This window comes from Oncorhynchus clarkii, chromosome 20, assembly GCF_045791955.1.
Source record: "Oncorhynchus clarkii lewisi isolate Uvic-CL-2024 chromosome 20, UVic_Ocla_1.0, whole genome shotgun sequence".
NCBI classification, from domain to species: Eukaryota; Metazoa; Chordata; class Actinopteri; order Salmoniformes; family Salmonidae; genus Oncorhynchus; species Oncorhynchus clarkii.
This window is the reverse complement of record NC_092166.1, coordinates 33421456-33440036: the sequence shown is the minus strand read 5'-3', so window position 1 is coordinate 33440036 and position 18581 is coordinate 33421456.

Here is an 18581-nt window from a genome sequence, read left to right as displayed (position 1 = left end):
AACTGAACGCAAGCATGCAGGGGAAATGCAAAAATACATCTACAGATGAGTGACCAAATCAGCTAAATCCATTTGACTGTGATCTTGGCTCAGTTGACATGCCAGTGATGGGTTTGGATATCTGATCTTTAAGTATTATTAATCATGAGTTCTAATAGAGTCATGAGAGGTGCCATAGCCCAGGGTTTGCACCAGGAGTTGTCTGTAAGAGGAAGGGTTATGGTGGGTGCAATTAAGCTTGGGAGTAGTTCCTCCATCTTAATCTTTTATTTTTATTGGCCAGTCTGAGACATGGCTTTTTTTTCCAACTCTGCCTAAAAGGCCAGCCTCCCTGAGTCACCTCTTCACCGCTGACATTGAGACCGGTGTTTTCGTGGGTACTATTTAATGAAGCTGACAGTTGAGGATTTGTGAGGCTTCTGTTTCTCAAACTAGACACTCTAATGTACTTGTCCTCTTGCTCAGTTGTGCACTGGGGCCTCCCACTCCTCTTTCTATTCTGGTTAGAGCCAGTTTGCACTGTTCTGTGAAGGGAGTAGTACACAGCGTTGGTCGAAATCTTCAGTTTCTTGGCAATTTATCGCTTGGAATAGCCTTTATTTCTCAGAACAAGAATAGACTGACGAGTGTCAGAAGAAAGTTATTTGTTTCCAGCCCTTTTGAGCCTGTAATCGAACCCACAAATGCTGATGCTCCAGATACTCAACGAGTCTAAAGAAGACCAGGTCTATTGCTTCTTTAATCAGAACAACAGTTTTCAGCTGTGCTAACATAATTGCAAAAGGGTTTTCAATTAGCCTTTTGAAATGATAAACTTGGATTAGCTAACACAATGTGCCATTGGAACACAGGAATGATGGTTGCTGATTATGGGCCTCTGTACGCCTATGTAGATATTCCATAAAAAATCTGCCGTTTCCAGCTATAATAGTCATTTACAACATTAACAATGTCTACTCTTTATTTCTGATCAATTTGATGTTATTTTAATGGACACAAAATGTGCTTTTCTTTCAAAAACAAGGACTTTTCTAAGTGACTCCAAACTTTTGAACGGTAGTGTATATTGCTTTTTACACATATTTAACCCCTTTTTGGGGGGGGGGGGGTAGGCACAAAACTGCCTCCATACTTTCATTCATTTAAAAAAAAAAAACGGTACCAGTTACCTTCAGTCGAGTCCCGTGACACTTGTGGGAGTCTTAGAGCAAAACGAGTGGTCAGTTTATAGGCCAAAATGTTCAGATGCTACAGACGTTTTCGTGAGATTCCAAAACCCTTCTATGGATTATGTCTATGGCCACAACACAACAAACTGTATATTTGGCACGCATGCTACCCAAATTGCGGCCTCAACATTTGTAGGCAACCGGTAACTTCCAAAATAAAGGAAACACTTGAGTAAATGATGGATAACATATATGGTGTTTGGGGTGCATTTTCCTGGCATGGTTTATGTCCACTTGTAGAATCTATGCTTTGGCGCATTGAAGCTGTTCTGGCAGCTCGGGATGGCCCAACACCCCTTTAAGACACTTTGTTGGTGTTTTCTTTATTTTGGCAGTTACCTGTATGCACGTGTGAAAAAATTGAATCCACAATTATTTTTATTTTTTTTAAACTATTGATCCTCTGTTAGCTAAATTATGCTCTCTGGTGTATTTTGAACATTAAGAGGTCTCTTGTGGTTGGAAAAAAACAAAACAAATGTTTTGCCTCTTGGCCCGGGCCATGCACCTGTAAATTGTTTGGAAAATCTGTTACTTTAGTGGCATCAGTGTTCATTTGACTGACAATATTCAAAAGGTTTATGATTGTTTTGTCACTGCAATGGATTTTATTGTCAGGTTCGATTTTTCTGTCTTTGGTAGTGAATCAACTCCCTGATTCGCTCCCTGATTTGTTTATTCTGTTCATTTATATTTCAGTTAATATTTACTGTTATAATGCAGTGACTTTTAAGGTAAATAATGTAAAGGAGTGTAATTTGTCAAATGAATATTTAAGTTAAAATGCCTTGTCAACAGAACTGAGCGACGGCTCGGGCTATAGATGGCAGTATTATCTTTGGATGGCTACTACTAGCTAGAAAAATATTATCAACATGAAAGGTATGGCTTGCTATCTAGTCTCCTTCAGAATGAGTTTGCTAGATATGAATTTGGTCAACCAATGGGCCTACGGGGCCATGTGGTTATTAGCACAGAGATATGGTGGTTGGCTTGTAGAAATGGACTGTTTTTAGTGTCTTAATTCAGATCAAGGATGAGCCGAGCATCCAGCAGTAGGTTCTAGGGGACCCCTCAGAGGGTGACCCACAGCAACCGAATGAGCATGGATGACACAACACCTCAGGGGTAAGTGAACGGCAGTGGCGCTGCTTCAAATGGCTATAACTGCAATGTTTTTGCAATGATAAGACTTTTGTGGATATTTGTATAACTACAACAAACAACTGGCCTTTGGAAAGTTGAACATTCCTAAAACCCAGTCTGGGTAATCTGAGAGAACATGTTTGTAAGTCTGTAAGTCCCACATACTAACTTAGAATGGCATGTCAGATGGCTGTTATAGGTATGTGCTCTATGACCATGGAAGACCTCTCTTGCACTGCCCAACTAGACTACTGTCTTGACGTAATACGAACTATGTGATGGAGAGCCTGTCAATTGACATAGTCAGTCACTAAGCTCTTGGTAGACTGGACATATGATTGCGTCCTAATGATCTGATGAGCTCTCATCAGGACCAGTGGTGCTGGCATGGCTCGCGACGGTGCCTTTGGAGGTGCATATAGTGCCGGACTGCTTTGTTCAGCAGTGTATCAGACAGCTGTGTAAGGTATATCTGACTCATAATACATGTTTTGTAAACAGAATTCCTCATAGCACAAGGCAAATAAAGTTGTGTTTGTCACATGCGCTGGATGCAACAGGTGTAGTCCTTACAGTGAAATGCTTACTTACAAGCCCTTAACCAACAACACAGTTCAAGAAATGGAGTTATTAAAATATTGACTAAATAAAAATGTTTAAAAAAATCTAACACAAGAAATGTACATAACAATAACGAGGCTATATACAGTGGGTACCGGCACCGAGTCAATGTGCAGGTTAGTTGAGGTAATTTGTAAAGTGACTATGCATAGATAATAAACAGCTATTAGCAGCGGTGTAAAAACAAATGTAAATAGTCTGTGGACATTTGATTAGTTTAGTTGGTCAGCAGTCTTGTGGCTTGGGGTTAGAAGCTGCTAAGGAGCCTTTTTGATCCTAGACCTGGTGCTCCGGTACCACTAACCGTACAGTAGCAGAGATAACGGTGACTGGAGTCTTTGACACTTTTTTGGAGGGGGCCTTCCTCTGACACTCCTAGTATCCTGGATGGCAGGAAGCTTGGTCCCAGTGATGTATTGGCCTGTACGCACCTATCCTCTGTAGCGCCATACGGTCAGATGCCGAAAAGTTGCCTTACCAGGTGGTGATGCAACTCGTCAGAATGCTCTTGACGGTGCAGCTGTAGAACTTTTTGAGGATCCAGGGACCATTCCAAATCTCTTCAGTGTCCTGAGGGGGAAAGGGTGTTTTGTCGTGCCCTCTTCACAACTGTCTTGGTGTGTTTGGACCATGATAGTTTGATGTTGCAACCAAGGAACTTGAAACTCTTGACCTACTTCAGTCCTGTCGATGTTTCATATAGTCCAAGATCAGCTCCTTTGTTTTGCTCACAGTGATTTTCCCCCTCGTTCTCATATAGCTCCTGATAGAGAAGTGGTTTCCTGGTATGGTGTCAGTGAAGTCTCTCAAGGTTCCCTCCACCAAGGCGTTCCTGAGGATCTTTGAGTTCCTCTACTGCCTCATTGAGCCCACCTTCCAGATGCCAACCTCCGAAGTGGAGGAGGTCCCCAGGATTCTCAAAGACTTGGGGTAAATCAATAATTTTAGAAAACCATGTGATTCAAACATCAACTGACAATTTCTACATGTTCGCCTCATAGCAGGTTCATGTCTACTGACAACTAACTCTCTGCAGGCAGGTATCCATTTGCACTCTCTAAAAGTCCCATGTTCGCTGTGGGAGCTCCACATACCTGGCCACATGTTTTAGGGACTCTGACCTGGCTCATTGATACTGTGAAGGTAGATTTTAGACAGCCCAGTGGATGACCAACTCTTTTTAAAGTTCTACATATCACAATTCCACCTGCAATTAGTGTCAAATGTCAATCCCCTACCAGTAGTAATGACTGAGTAAACCAATGAGGTTGAACATATATTTACATTTGAATGCCGTGCGACTGCCCTTTATTTTCTCTGGCCAGTTTAAACAACTTTCCGTATTTGACTTGAGACTGACTTGACATTATCTGGCCACGTTTTGTAGTTTGCCACACGTGGACTACTCTACACTCAGCCAGAGACAGTTGCAACAGATTAGCTGTGGGGCAACAATTACCAGCATAGGAGTACTGGTCTTTTGGTGTATAACAATTACTTGAAATTTCTGATTTACTTATGAAACTACATTTGGAATTTGTTAAAATGAATTATTAGTCTGTTGTGGGAAGACTCTCAACTCCTGCCAGTGGAGGGCTTTTTATTCTTGTTGAAATGTTTGCTTTCACATGTTCAAATGCACAGGCCCTATGTGTTAAATCTATATGACATTTAATACTAAAATAATTGCTAGCGTTTTATTATTCCATCCCATACATTTATTGCAACACATGGACCTTTCTGTTTCAGGTTTGATACGCTTATGATACATTTTCATTTTATCCAACCATTTCTTACCCTGCTCTGAGAGGATGCAATTTGTATAGTGCACATGCATGTTTACAAGACTCACGAGGTAGAATTTCTGTTTATTTAATTCAATGTATGGTTTCCTTTGTTCATATTTTCCGGGTGATGTCGGACTTCCGTGTGTGCTATGTTGTCTTTGTGGGTAATAGGAGCGCACGCCTCGGTGCCCATAGAATGCTTTGGCGTCAGAATGTTAATTCCAGAATGATTGTTCCATGTATGCGTGGTGTTGAAATGGCATTAAAAATAATTACGTATTTTGTTACGCTCGTCTGTTACTGTCACTTTGTCCTATCGTTGTCTAATATCTTTTCACTTTTGTTTTGAATGTTCTTAATTGGAAAATGCAAAAATAAAATATTCAATTAAAAAAATAATAATAATTACGTCTGATTTTAAGAGATGGAGCAATGGGATGTGAGAATTTCCTTTTGCATTGTAGAACCAGTTTATCGGTTGTAATTGTGTAGTCCTGGGGACCAAATGCTTATATAAAGTCGGCCTACTTGTTTGAGTTGCTGTTGGACAGATTCAATTTGGTTTCTCAAAGGGAAAATGTAAAGTCTTGCCCTTTACCTTTGTCCGATCAGATAGGACAGGTTGGCCTGAGGCTATTTCTTTTGGGCTATTGCCCTTGTATATTTGGTCAATCTACTTGTATATTTTGTTATGGCGCTTTCACCATTTGATCACAAAGACCTGTAGATACAGTGCCTTGCGAAAGTATTCGGCCCCCTTGAACTTTGCGACCTTTTGCCACATTTCAGGCTTCAAACATAAAGATATAAAACTGTATTTTTTTTGTGAAGAATCAACAACAAGTGGGACACAATCATGAAGTGGAACGACATTTATTGGATATTTCAAACTTTTTTAACAAATCAAAAACTGAAAAATTGGGCGTGCAAAATGATTCAGCCCCCTTAAGTTAATTGCTTTATGTTTTGGATCATTGTCTTGTTGGAAGACAAATCTCCGTCCCAGTCTCAGGTCTTTTGCAGACTCCATCAGGTTTTCTTCCAGAATTGTCCTGTATTTGGCTCCATCCATCTTCCCATCAATTTGAACCATCTTCCCTGTCCCTGCTGAAGAAAAGCAGGCCCAAATCATGATGCTGCCACCACCATGTTTGACAGTGGGGATGGTGTGTTCAGCTTTGTTGCTTTTACGCCAAACATAACGTTTTGCATTGTTGCCAAAAAGTTCAATTTTGGTTTCATCTGACCAGAGCACCTTCTTCCACATGTTTGGTGTGTCTCCCAGGTGGCTTGTGGCAAACTTTAAACAACACTTTTTATGGATATCTTTAAGAAATGGCTTTCTTCTTGCCACTATTCCATAAAGGCCAGATTTGTGCAATATACGACTGATTGTTGTCCTATGGACAGAGTCTCCCACCTCAGCTGTAGATCTCTGCAGTTCATCCAGAGTGATCATGGGCCTCTTGGCTGCATCTCTGATCAGTCTTCTCCTTGTATGAGCTGAAAGTTTAGAGGGACGGCCAGGTCTTGGTAGATTTGCAGTGGTCTGATACTCCTTCCATTTCAATATTATCGCTTGCACAGTGCTCCTTGGGATGTTTAAAGCTTGGGAAATCTTTTTGTATCCAAATCCGGCTTTAAACTTCTTCACAACAGTATCTCGGACCTGCCTGGTGTGTTCCTTGTTCTTCATGATGCTCTCTGCGCTTTTAACGGACCTCTGAGACTATCACAGTGCAGGTGCATTTATACGGAGACTTGATTACACACAGGTGGATTGTATTTATCATCATTAGTCATTTAGGTCAACATTGGATCATTCAGAGATCCTCACTGAACTTCTGGAGAGAGTTTGCTGCACTGAAAGTAAAGGGGCTGAATAATTTTGCACGCCCAATTTTTCAGTTTTTGATTTGTTAAAAAAGTTTGAAATATCCAATAAATGTCGTTCCACTTCATGATTGTGTCCCACTTGTTGTTGATTCTTCACAAAAAAATACAGTTTTATATCTTTATGTTTGAAGCCTGAAATGTGGCAAAAGGTCGCAAAGTTCAAGGGGGCCGAATACTTTCGCAAGGCACTGTAAATCTACACGCTGAGCACATCAACCTGCCTTGTTTTCTACTGACTTCATGCCCTTATGACTGCTACAAGATCCCTATTTAACAATTGGTGTAGATAAAATAATGATAAAGGCTCTCTGGTAGCCTCAATAAATAGACAAAGATTTGTAGTTGAACAAGTTGTTGTATGTGTAGATTTGATTTTTAATTGACTTGATTTTCAAACTTGTCACTTGACTTAATCTGAGAATGCACTCGCGCATTGACCGGTTCTACTTGTGACTCGACTTGAGACTTGTGACTTGAGAATCGCTTGTGACTCAACTAATAGTGACTTGCTCCCACTTCTGCGAAGCAGTGGTTAAAATGTGACCTGTCGCTCTAAGAACATTGCTAATGATCACCAAGATGTCATGCTCTCTATTTTGCAGATCTTTCGCAGCATGGCTGAACAACAGGACATGCTCTTCAATTCTGATGGCAGCACTGAGATCGAGGAGGGTATCGAGTTCAGGAAGGTAGCGTTATCAAAGATGGTTAAGTATGAAGATGCCTAAACTGCTTCTCCAGTAGAAATCCCTGATCACCAGTCTCAACGTCAACAGTGAAGAGGCAACTCCGGGATCCGGGTTGCAAAGAAAAAGCCATATCTCAGACTGGCCAATAAAAAGAAAAGATTAAGATGGGCAAAAGAACAGACACTGGACAGGGAAACTCTGTCTAGAAGGCCAGCGTCCCGGAGTCGCCTCTTCACTGTTGACGTTGAGACTGGTGTTTTACGGGTACTATTTAATGAAGCTGCCAGTTGAGGACAACTTTGTGAGGCATCTGTTTCTCAAACTAGACACTCTAATGTACTTGTCCTCTTGCTCAGTTGTGCACCGAGGCCTCCCACTCCTCTTGCTATTCTGGTTGGAGCCAGTTTGCGCTGTTCTGTGAATTCTGTACATTGCGTTGTATGAGATCTACAGTTTCTTGGCAATTTCTCACATGGAATAGCCTTAATTTCTCAGAACAAGAATAGACTGACGAGTACTTCATTTCTAGCCATTTTGAGCCTGGAATTGAACCAACAAATGCTGATGGTCCAGATACTCAACGAGTCTAAAGAAGACCAGTTTATTGCTTCTTTAAATCAGAACAACAGTTTTCAGCTGTGCTAACATAATTGCAAAAGGGTTTTCTAATGATCAATTAGCCTTTTAAAATGATAAACTTGGATTAGCTATAACAACGTGCCACAGGAGTGGTTTCCGATAATGGGCCTCTGTACGCCTATGTAGATATTCCATAAAAAATCAGCCGTTTCCAGCTACAATAGTCATTTACAACATTAACAATGTCCACTGTATTTCTGATCAATTTGTTGTTTTAATGGACAAAAAAATTGCTTTTCTTTCAAAAACAAGGACATTTCTAAGTGACCCCAAACCTTTGAACGGTAGTGTATCAACAACCGTCGTTTTATGTGACACAAAGATATGTGCCTGCTGGGACATGCAAGTGTATCTGTAGCTGCAGTAGGCCTACACATCATTTGCACCTACCAACACACAGATCAGCTCAACAATATGAGCACCACTAGACTATTAAAGATTCTCACAGGCTTCATAACTTGAACTAGATTGCTGTCGAATTTGTGACACTATGCAATGAGTGTAAGCAAGCCACAACGTCTCCAAATGGGAAATATTTTCTGTGTGGGAGAGTTTTACACACACGAGCACACGCAAAAGAACACGGAGTGGGCGAAAAATGAGGCTGTGGCGTTTTATAGTATTCACATCACTTTTACAGTAGCCTATCACTCAACAACTGTGTAATGCAAGTGAATGATTATAGAGTGAATGCTTGCCTACTTCTTTTAGTGGGCTACACACGGTATTGGTCCTACTACTGCGACATACAAAATGTAGGCCAATGTCAACTGGATTCCGGTGCTACATGCAACGTAATGCAACGTAATGAGCTACAAAGACAAAATCAATCTGGCACCTGACACACATCTATTGCCCAGCGATACTAGACTAAAGCTGTACTCAGGAGCGCTAATGAGCTCTATGGGCACCTTTTGAGACCGAATGTGTTATTCAGGGACGCAAACACAAGCTGGAGTTTGAGATTGTGAAAACCAGTAAACATCCTTTTCTCTCAGGCTCTACATGCGAACGAACGCCTGCGACTGATGCAGTTCACTGTACCAAATGACCTGCACATTGTGGATCATGTCCAGCATGGAACCCTGTCCAAAGAACAACTACTCAGCAGATATGACGATGTATTCAACATGCCCGTTGAATCAGTGCCTGGGCAGGTACACTTTGAAGTGGATGAGAGCATCACTCCAGTCCAGTGTGCTCCTCGCAATGTGCCCATTGCAATGAAAGTGGCTGTGAAGGCCCAGCTGGACAAGTATGAGGCCGATGGCAACATGACATCTGTGACTGAACCAACTGACTGCTACAACAATATGGTCATAGTGAAAAAAACAGAGAAGCTGAGGGTCTGCATCGACCCAAAGCATTTGAACCAAACACTGAAACGATCCCACTACATCATGCCGACACTAGAGGATGTCCTCTACAAGCTTCCCAAGGCCAGGATTTTCACCTTGGTGGATGCCCAAGATGCATTCCTTCAATGCAAGCTGGACGAAGAAAGCAGCTTCATGACTACCTTCTGGACCCCCTGGGGTCGGAAACGCTGGCTCAAGCTCCTGTTTGGTGTCTCAGTGGCGCCTGAGATATACCAACGCAAGCAGCACAAGTTATTGGCTGGGTTCAAGGGCATTGAACCCATCACCGATGATGTCCTGATCGTAGGCTGTGGTGACACAGACGAAGAAGCAGAACGGGACCACGATGTGAAGCTCCTGGCACTGATGGAGCGCTGCCGATCAGTTAAGCTTTGTCTTGGCCTGAAGGAGCTGCAGTTCATGGTGAAAGACGTCCACTTCCATGGCCATATTCTCTCGGCCAAAGCTCTGTAGCCGGACCCAGACAAGGTCCGAGCGATCCTCGACATGCCAAACCCGTTTGATGCAAAAGGAGTACAGCGTCTCATCGGTTTTGCAAACTATCTTGCAAAGTTCATGCAACACCTATCAGCAGTCTGTGAGCCTCTGCGCCGGTTGCTGGACAAAGACACACCATGGCACTGGCTACCCAAGCACGAGGCCGCAGTGCAGGAGATTAAATCTCTGGCTTCATCCAAGCTAGTGTTGAGCTACTACGACGTTACGAAGCCTGTCACAATCCAGAGCGACTCCAGACAAAGGGGACTTGGATGCTGCCTTATGCAGGAAGGCCAGCCCGTTGCGTTTGCCTCGAGAGCGCTCACCCCCACCGAACAAAACTATACACAAATTGAGAAAGAGTGCCTCAGCATTGTCTTCTCCTGCCGGTGATTCCATCACTACTTATATGGTCGAGAGCTGGTCACCCCTGAAACTGACCACAAACCACTTACTGCCATATTCAGTGAACCTCTCCTCAACGCGCCCAAGAGGCTTCAAAGCATGCTCCTGACTCTGCAAAACTACAGCCTGAAGGTAATTTATAAGCCAGGACCAGAGATGTACATCAGCAACATACTGAGCAGGGCAACAGCACAATGTACAGGCAGAGGCACTGCCTATCAGCGGCAGGCCATCTGTTCGCTACAGCAGGAACAACAAGATGTTTAACAGATCAATCAGGCAGACTACTTAAACGTCACAGATCACCGCCTAGCCCAGATCAGGCAACACACTGACAAGGACGAACACCTACAGTCACTGAAGTCCATGGCTCTCGCAGGTTGGCCATACCTGAATGAGGAGACACCTTTCACAGTGAGAGAATACTGGACCTTTCGAGATTAGATCATCGTGCAAAATGGCGTCTTGTTCAGAGGTCAGAAGGTCATTATTCCCAAATCCCTACGTCCAGAGATGCTTACCTGCATACACTCCAGTCACGTTGGAAGTGACGCATGCTGCCGCCAGGCTCGGGAAATATTATACTGGCCAAACATGCAAGCAGAAATGAAAGACTTTGTCAGCAACTGTACCACATGCAACGAGTATGCTCATGAACAGCAAAAGGAAACCATGATGCCACACGAACTGCCCACAAGGGCCTGGCAAATCGTCAGCATGGACTTATTCAGCTACAGACAAAAGGACTATCTTCTCATCCTTGATCACTACTGCTCCCTGACTTGTCTGCAGAGACGGTCATAAAGTGCTGCAAGGTGCAGTTTGCAAGGCAAGGTCAACCTGACAAGGTAATCACGGACAATGGCCCACTGCACAGTTCAAGCCTCAATTTTGCCTCAGAATGGGAGTTTGACCACGTGACCTCCTCTCCAAGACACCCAAAAGCAAATTGCAAGGCAGAATCATCTGTCAAGATTGCAAAAAACCTGTTAAGCAGGGCCTTGCGCGACAGTAACGACCCATGGAAAGCGATCTTACAGTGGAGGAACACACCCACCGAAAACATGGACAGCAGCCCAACAGAACGCCTTCTGTCCAGGCGTCTGAAGACTACCATCCCCGTGGCTAACAAGCTACTTGAGCCCTGCGTCATGGTTGGCGTAACGGACAACCTGCATCACAGAAAGCAGCTCGCTAAGTGCTTCTACGACCGGACTGCTCGAAGCCTACCAGAGCTGGAGGTTGGTGAAACGGTAAGGATGAAACCGCTGCCGGGAGACCACACAGGACTTTGGAGGCTGGGCACATGCCTGCAGAGAGTTGCACCACGTTCTTACCTGGTGGATGTTGGTGGCTCCCTCTATCGTCGCAATCTGGTGGATCTGCGCGTAGCAGAGCAGACAAACCAGAACACGCCATACACTCACCTAGATGAGCTGGATCACAGTCCAGGCCTAAGTGCAAGGGGCGCAGAATTGAGACATGAGCCAACTGAAGGTGAGGCTTCTACCCCACCAAGCTCTCCATCTCGTGGCCCTAATCCTACCCCTGTCAGAGCCAATACTTACTCACGGGTGGGTCGGCTGTGCAAGCCACCGGACAGGCTTACTCTGTAAGCAAGAGACTGTGTTAACTTGTCCTCTGTTTATAAAAAATTGAAGATTTTTGACAACTGAAGTAAAAAGAAAATGTCATGCTTTTTCAATTGTTATGACTTGACTGTTAAGAACTTAATGTTATGCCGTTATGTTTGTACTTTCTATTGAAAAGGATGATGTTACGGAGTCTAATTGATAGGTAATCGACTAGCCGGACTGTTCCCTGGACTCCGCGTGTAGGGATTTGTACAATGCTTGAACAAGGCTATTGAACTTGACTCTTTCTTCCTTTATCCAACATATCATACTGAAACAATGTGCCTCACCCAAATTATTAGTCCTATTGGTCCCTTTCCCCTCATCACTTAGCCTACTGTTCTGACTTGGTGGTGCACATGTTGCCTATAGCCTGTTTTAGAGAAATGTAATCATCTGACTTGGTGTACAGGGAGAATACAATACAATAGGCTAATACAATATAAGAACAGCCCATGTTGCTGTACATTTCAAAAGTGCTGAACAAATAGTTATGTTAACTACGTTTGTCCTAGCTCGCTCATTAATGTCTTAATCAAAATTACGGATTGCATCTTATCTGCTCGTCGTCCCCTTATGCCATAGTTTGTACATCTCAATTGTTAGTAGAAACCACATTTATTTAAGCAAGTCGGACATATCAGCTATGGTTTTTTAAAAGGCAGTAATTGAGGCTGAATGAACTGCTGTTAGCCAGGTGTAGCAGTGGTAGTCCCTCCATGGTGCAGAAAAGAAAGCAGCTTGTGGGCACTGTTTGTCACCATTATAATGCAATTAATGTACTGTTTTGTGTTTGTGTAGTGGCTTTTGCATCTACAATTGTTATTTTTTTTGTTGAGTTTGCCCCACCTAGATTTACGTGCTAAAATCGCCACTGATGATTACAAAGATCAAGTCATTGCTTGCTATACAGTTTTCGAAAACATAAGTTACTTATCTTTCATATCTGACGTGATGTTTTGATAACCATGTAAATCTCTTTTCGGCTGTATTCAATTCAAAAATAGAAATTAGCATAAAAGTTGACATCATGCAAAACTACAAATCCCTGCAAGCTCATGCACGTAATCTCTTAGCTGGCACCTTTGCTAACAGGTATTGTAAACATTTAAAGCTTGCACGAGACAGTTAACAGAATTGTTAATTCAAATAATTTTTTAGGCAATTTATTCCTTACTACATTTAGCTAACATTATGGCATTTGGAGTCGTAGCTGTGGGAAATAGGGGTGCTGAGAGTGCTGCAGTACCCCCTGAATTTTTTTTTGTTGCCCCAAAATATATTTTCACAAAAGTAGTGCACTGAGCCTTTATTATTATTATTATTATTATTATTAATATTATTATTATTAGGGAACCAATAGCAGGTAAATACAGGCAAATATATTGATAAGTCACCTTGTCCAAAAACATCACATCAGGGTAAGCCTACATGAAACACAGCCCTTATTTTATGCAAACAGTTGTATGCTGGTAACAATGCCTGCTTAGACCTTTACCCTATTCAGTCTCTGCTTTGTAGTAATCATCGTGTTTGTCATAATACAGTGTTAATGTGTTAATATGGCTGTCAGGAACATAATATTCTGTCTCTCCCCCCCCAAGCCAAATTTGGGTTGGGGCTGCTGGCCCTCCATGTCCCTCCTGAAGAGGCAAAGATCCTCACCTGTAAGACCATGTTAATGTCTTTAGATCTTAAATTTGTCTCTTTTCAGTGGAACAAAATCATTGACTCCTATGTACAGTATGTAGTAGTAGTTCCACTGACATATTGTTTCTCCTAGTGTCCCCCCCAGGTATTCAGAATGACCCGTGGTCCAGGTTTGTCACATCATTCAACCTGGACAGGATCTGGACTCAGGTTTATGGACATTTTTGCAAATGTATATATATATTTTAAACAAATACCTTATTACATAAGTATTCAGACCCTTTGCTATGACACTTGAAATTGAGCTCAGGTGCATCCTGTTTCCATTGATCATCCTTGATGTTTCTACAACTTGATTGGAGTCCACATGTGGTAAATTCAATTGATTGGACATAATCTGGAAAGGCACACACCTGTCTATTTAAGGTCCCACAGTTGACAGTCCATGTCAGTGCAAAAAACAAGCCACGTGTTGAGGTACAGATCTGGGGAAGGGTACCAAAAAATGTCTGCAGCATTGAAGGTCCCCAAGAACACAGTGGCCTCCAAGTCTCTTCCTATAGCTGACAGGCCGGACAAACTGAGCAATTGGGGGAGAAGGCCTTGGTCAGGGAGGTGATCAAAAACTTGATGTTCACTCTGACAGAACTCCAGAGTTTCTTTGTGGAGATGGGAGAAACTTCCAGAAGGACAAACATCTCTGCAGCACTCCACCGTTCAGGCCTTTATGGTAGAGTGGCCAGACAGAAGCCACTGCACAGTAAAAGGCACATGACAGCCCGCTTGGAGTTTGTCAAAAGGCACCTAAAAGACCTTTAGACCTTGAGAAACAAGATACTCTGGTCTGATGAAACTAAGATTGAACTCTTTGGCCTGAATGCCAAGCGTCAACTCTGGAGGAAACCTGGCACAATCCCTATGGTGAAGCATGGTGGGGGTGGAAGCATGCTGTGGGGATGTTTTTCAGCGGCAGGGAGACTAGTCAGGACTGAGGGAAAGATGTACGGAGCAAAGTACAGAGCGCTCAGGACCTCAGACTGGGGTGAAGGTTCACCTCCCAACAGGACAACGACCCTAAGCACACAGCCAAGACAACGCAGGAGTGGCTTCCGGACAAGTCTCTGAATTTCCTTGAGCGGCCCAGCCAGAGCCCGAACCTGATATAACATCTCTGGAGAGACCTGGAAATAGCTACACTGCGACACGCCCCGTCTAACCTGACAGAGCTTAAGAAGATCTGCAGAGAAGAATGGGAGAAACTTCCCAAATACAAGTGTGCCGAGCTTGTAGCGTACCCAAGAAGACTCAATGCTGTAATCGCTGCTGAAGGTTCTTCAACAAAGTACAGAGTAAAGGATCTGAATGCGTTTTTTAATTTTTAATTAATGTGCAAACATTTCTAAAAACCAGTTTTTGCTTTGTAATTATTATTGTGTGTAGATGGAGGAGGAGGAGGAGGTCTGTGGATCTGTAACCTGGATGCTTTGAGTCGCTCTCGGAAAGTCAATGCGTTTGACCTCCTGGGGTTTGGCCGGAGCTCTCCACCCCCCCTGAGCCCTCCACCCCCCCTTCCCCACAGATGCTGCCCTGGCCGAGGAGCTGTAGAGGCAATCAGTAGGCCTTGAACAATGTCCTACTGGGACATAGTCTGGGTGGATACCTGGCAACGTCTTACATCATCCAGCACCCTTCTAGGTGAGAGGCCATGTTATTGTTCACTCATGTTGATGTCAGTATTTATTATGGTATCGCCTTGAAACTAATGCTTGATGTACATTGACAGTGCAAACATGTGTACACTAGGGCCGTTGTGTTGACCATATTACTGCCACACCGGCAGTCATGACCGCAGTAAAATTCTACGTGACCGTTGAGTCAGGGTAATATTTTCTTATGCACTCTGGACATGCGTTAGTAGTACCCAACTCACTAACGACCATTGGGTCGCTATTGGCCTGGTACTCAGGGCTCTATTGTCCTTCTAACCAATCTGACATCAATGCAAAGGCAATTGAAAATCACATCAAAAACAGTATGTGCTTTTAAAACTCACCTCACTGTGATTGATCAATTTGAAGAAACAAGTTCAACAACAGGTTGAAACTGAGTGCAGAACATGGTCGTTGTGGATGTTGTTTCAAAGCCTAACACAACTAAATCAAATCACTTTTTATGGGTCACATACACGTGTTTAGCAGATGTTATTGGTGGGTGTAGCAAAATACTTGTGCTTCTCGTTCCCGACAGTGCAGCATTATCTGACAAGTAATATCTAACAATTTCCCAACATACACCCAATACTTACAAATCTAAGTAAAGGAATGTGGACGAGCAATGTCCGAGCGGCATAGACTAAGTATAGAATATATGAGATGAGTAATGCAAGATATGTAAACATTAAAGTGACTAGTGTTCCATTTGTTAAAGTGGCCAATGATTTCAAGTCTGTGTATATACAGTTGAAGTCGGAAGTTTACATACCCTTAGGTTGGAGTCATTAAAACTCGTTTTTCAACCACTCCACAAATTTGTTGTTAACAAACGATAGTTTTGGCAAGTCAGTTAGGACATCTACTTTGTGCATGACACAAGTCATTGTGTCCAACAATTGTTTACAGACAGATTATTTCACTTATAATTCACTGTATCATAATTCTAGTAGGGCAGAAGTTGACATACACTAAGTGGACTGTGCTTTTAAACAGCTTGGAAAATTCCAGAAAATTATGTCATGGCTTTAGAAGCTTCTGATAGGCTAATTTACATAATTTGAGTCAATTGGAGGTGTACCTGTGGATGTATTTCAAGGCCTACCTTCAACCTCAGTGCCTCTTTGCTTGACATCATGGGAAAATCAAAAGAAATCAGCCAAGACCTCAAAAAAAAATTGTAGACCTCGACAAGTCTGGTTCAACCTTGCATGCAATTTCCAAATGCCTGAAGGTACCACGTTCATCTGCACAAACAATAGTACACAAGTATAAACACCATGGGACCAGGCAACTGTCATACCGCTCAGGAAGGAGACGCATTCTGTCTCCTAGAGATGAACTTACTTGGTGCAAAAAGTGCAAATCAATCCAAGAACAACAGCAAAGGACCTTGTGAAGATGCTGGAGGAAACAGGTACAAAAGTATCTATGTCCACAGTAAAATGAATCCTATATCAACATAACCTGAAAGGCCACTCATCAACGAAGAAGCCACTGCTTCAAGACCGCCATAGAAAAGCCAGACTACGATTTGCAACTGCACATGGGGACAAAGATTGTACTTTTTGGAGAAATGTCCTCTGGTCTGATGAAAAATAATAGAACTGTTTGGCCATAATGACCATCGTTATGTTTGGAGGAAAAAGGGGGAGGATTGCAAGCCGAAGAACACCATCCCAACCGTGAAGCACGGGGGTGGCAGCATCATGTTGTGGGGGTGCTTTGCTGCAGGAGTGACTGGTGCACTTCACAAAATAGATGACATCATGAGGAAGGACAATTATGTGGAGATATTGAAGCAACATCTCAAGACATCAGTCAGGAAGTTAAAGCTTGGTAGCAAAGGGGTCTTCCAAATGGACAATGACCCCAAGGATACTTCCAAAGTTGTGGCAAAATGTCTTAAGGACAACAAAGTCAAGGTATTGGAGTGGCCATCACAAAGCCCTGACCACAATCCTATAAAACATTTGTGGTCAGAACTGAAAAAGCGTGTGCGAGCAAGGAGGCCAACAAACCTGACTCAGTTACACCAGCTCTGTCAGGAGGAATGGGCCAAAATTCACTCAAACTTATTGTGGGAAGCTTGTGGAAGGCTACCCAAAATGTTTGACCCAATAAACAATTTAAAGGCAATGCTACAATACTAATTGAGTGTATGCAAACTTCTGAACCACTGGGAATGTGATGAAAGAAATAAAAGTTGAAAGAAATAATTATGTCTACTATTATTCTGACATTTCACATTCTTATAATAAAGTGGTGATCCTAACTTACCTAAGACAGATAATTTTTACAAGGATTAAATGTCAGGAATTGTGAAACTGAGTGTAAATGTATTTGGCTAAGGTGTATGTAAACTTCTGACTTCAACTGTAGGTAGAAGCATCTCTGTGCTAGTGATGACTATTTAACAGTCTGATGGCCTTGAGATAGAAGCTGTTTTTCAGTCTCTCGGTCCCAGCTTTGATGCACCTGTACTGACCTCGCCTTCTGGATGAACAGGCAGTGGCTCGGGGGGTGGTTGTCATTGATGATCTTTTTGGTCTTCCTGTGACATAGGGAGCTGTAGGTGTACTGGAGGGCAGGTATTTTGCCCCTGGTGTTGTTGGGCAGACCACACCACCCTCTGGAGAGCCCTGCGGTTGTGGCTGGTGCTGTTGCCATATCAGGCAGTGACACAGCCCGACAGGATGCTCTCAATGGTGCGTCTGTAAAATGTTGAGGGTTTTAGGTGACAAGCCACATTTCTTCAGCCTCCTGAGGTTGAAGTGGTGCTATTGCGCTGCCTTCACCACACTGTCTGTGTGGGTGGACCATTTCAGTCTGACAGTGACGTGTATGCCGAGGATCTTAACATTCCACCTTCTCCACTGCTGTCCCGTCGATGTGGATAGGGGGGTGCTCCCTCTGCTGTTTCCTGAAATCCACGATAGTCTCCTTTGTTGACGATGAGTGAGATGTTATTTTAGTAGGTTAGCCTACTACTGTTGTGTTGTCTGCAAACTTGATTATTGAGTTGGAGGCATGCTTGGCCAAGCAGTCATGGGTGAACAGGGAGTACATGAGGGGGCTGAGAATTCACGTTTGTGGGGCCCCAGTGTTGAGGATCAGCAAAGTGGAGGCGTTTCCTACCTTCACCACCTGTGGGAGGCCTATCAGGAAGTCCAGGATCAAATTGCACAAGGCGGGGTTCAGACACAGGGCCTCGAGCTTAATGATGCGCGTGGAGGGTACTATGGTGTTGATTGCTGAGCTATAGTCAATGAACAGCATTCTTACATAGGTATTCCTCTTGTCCAGATGGGATAGGGCAG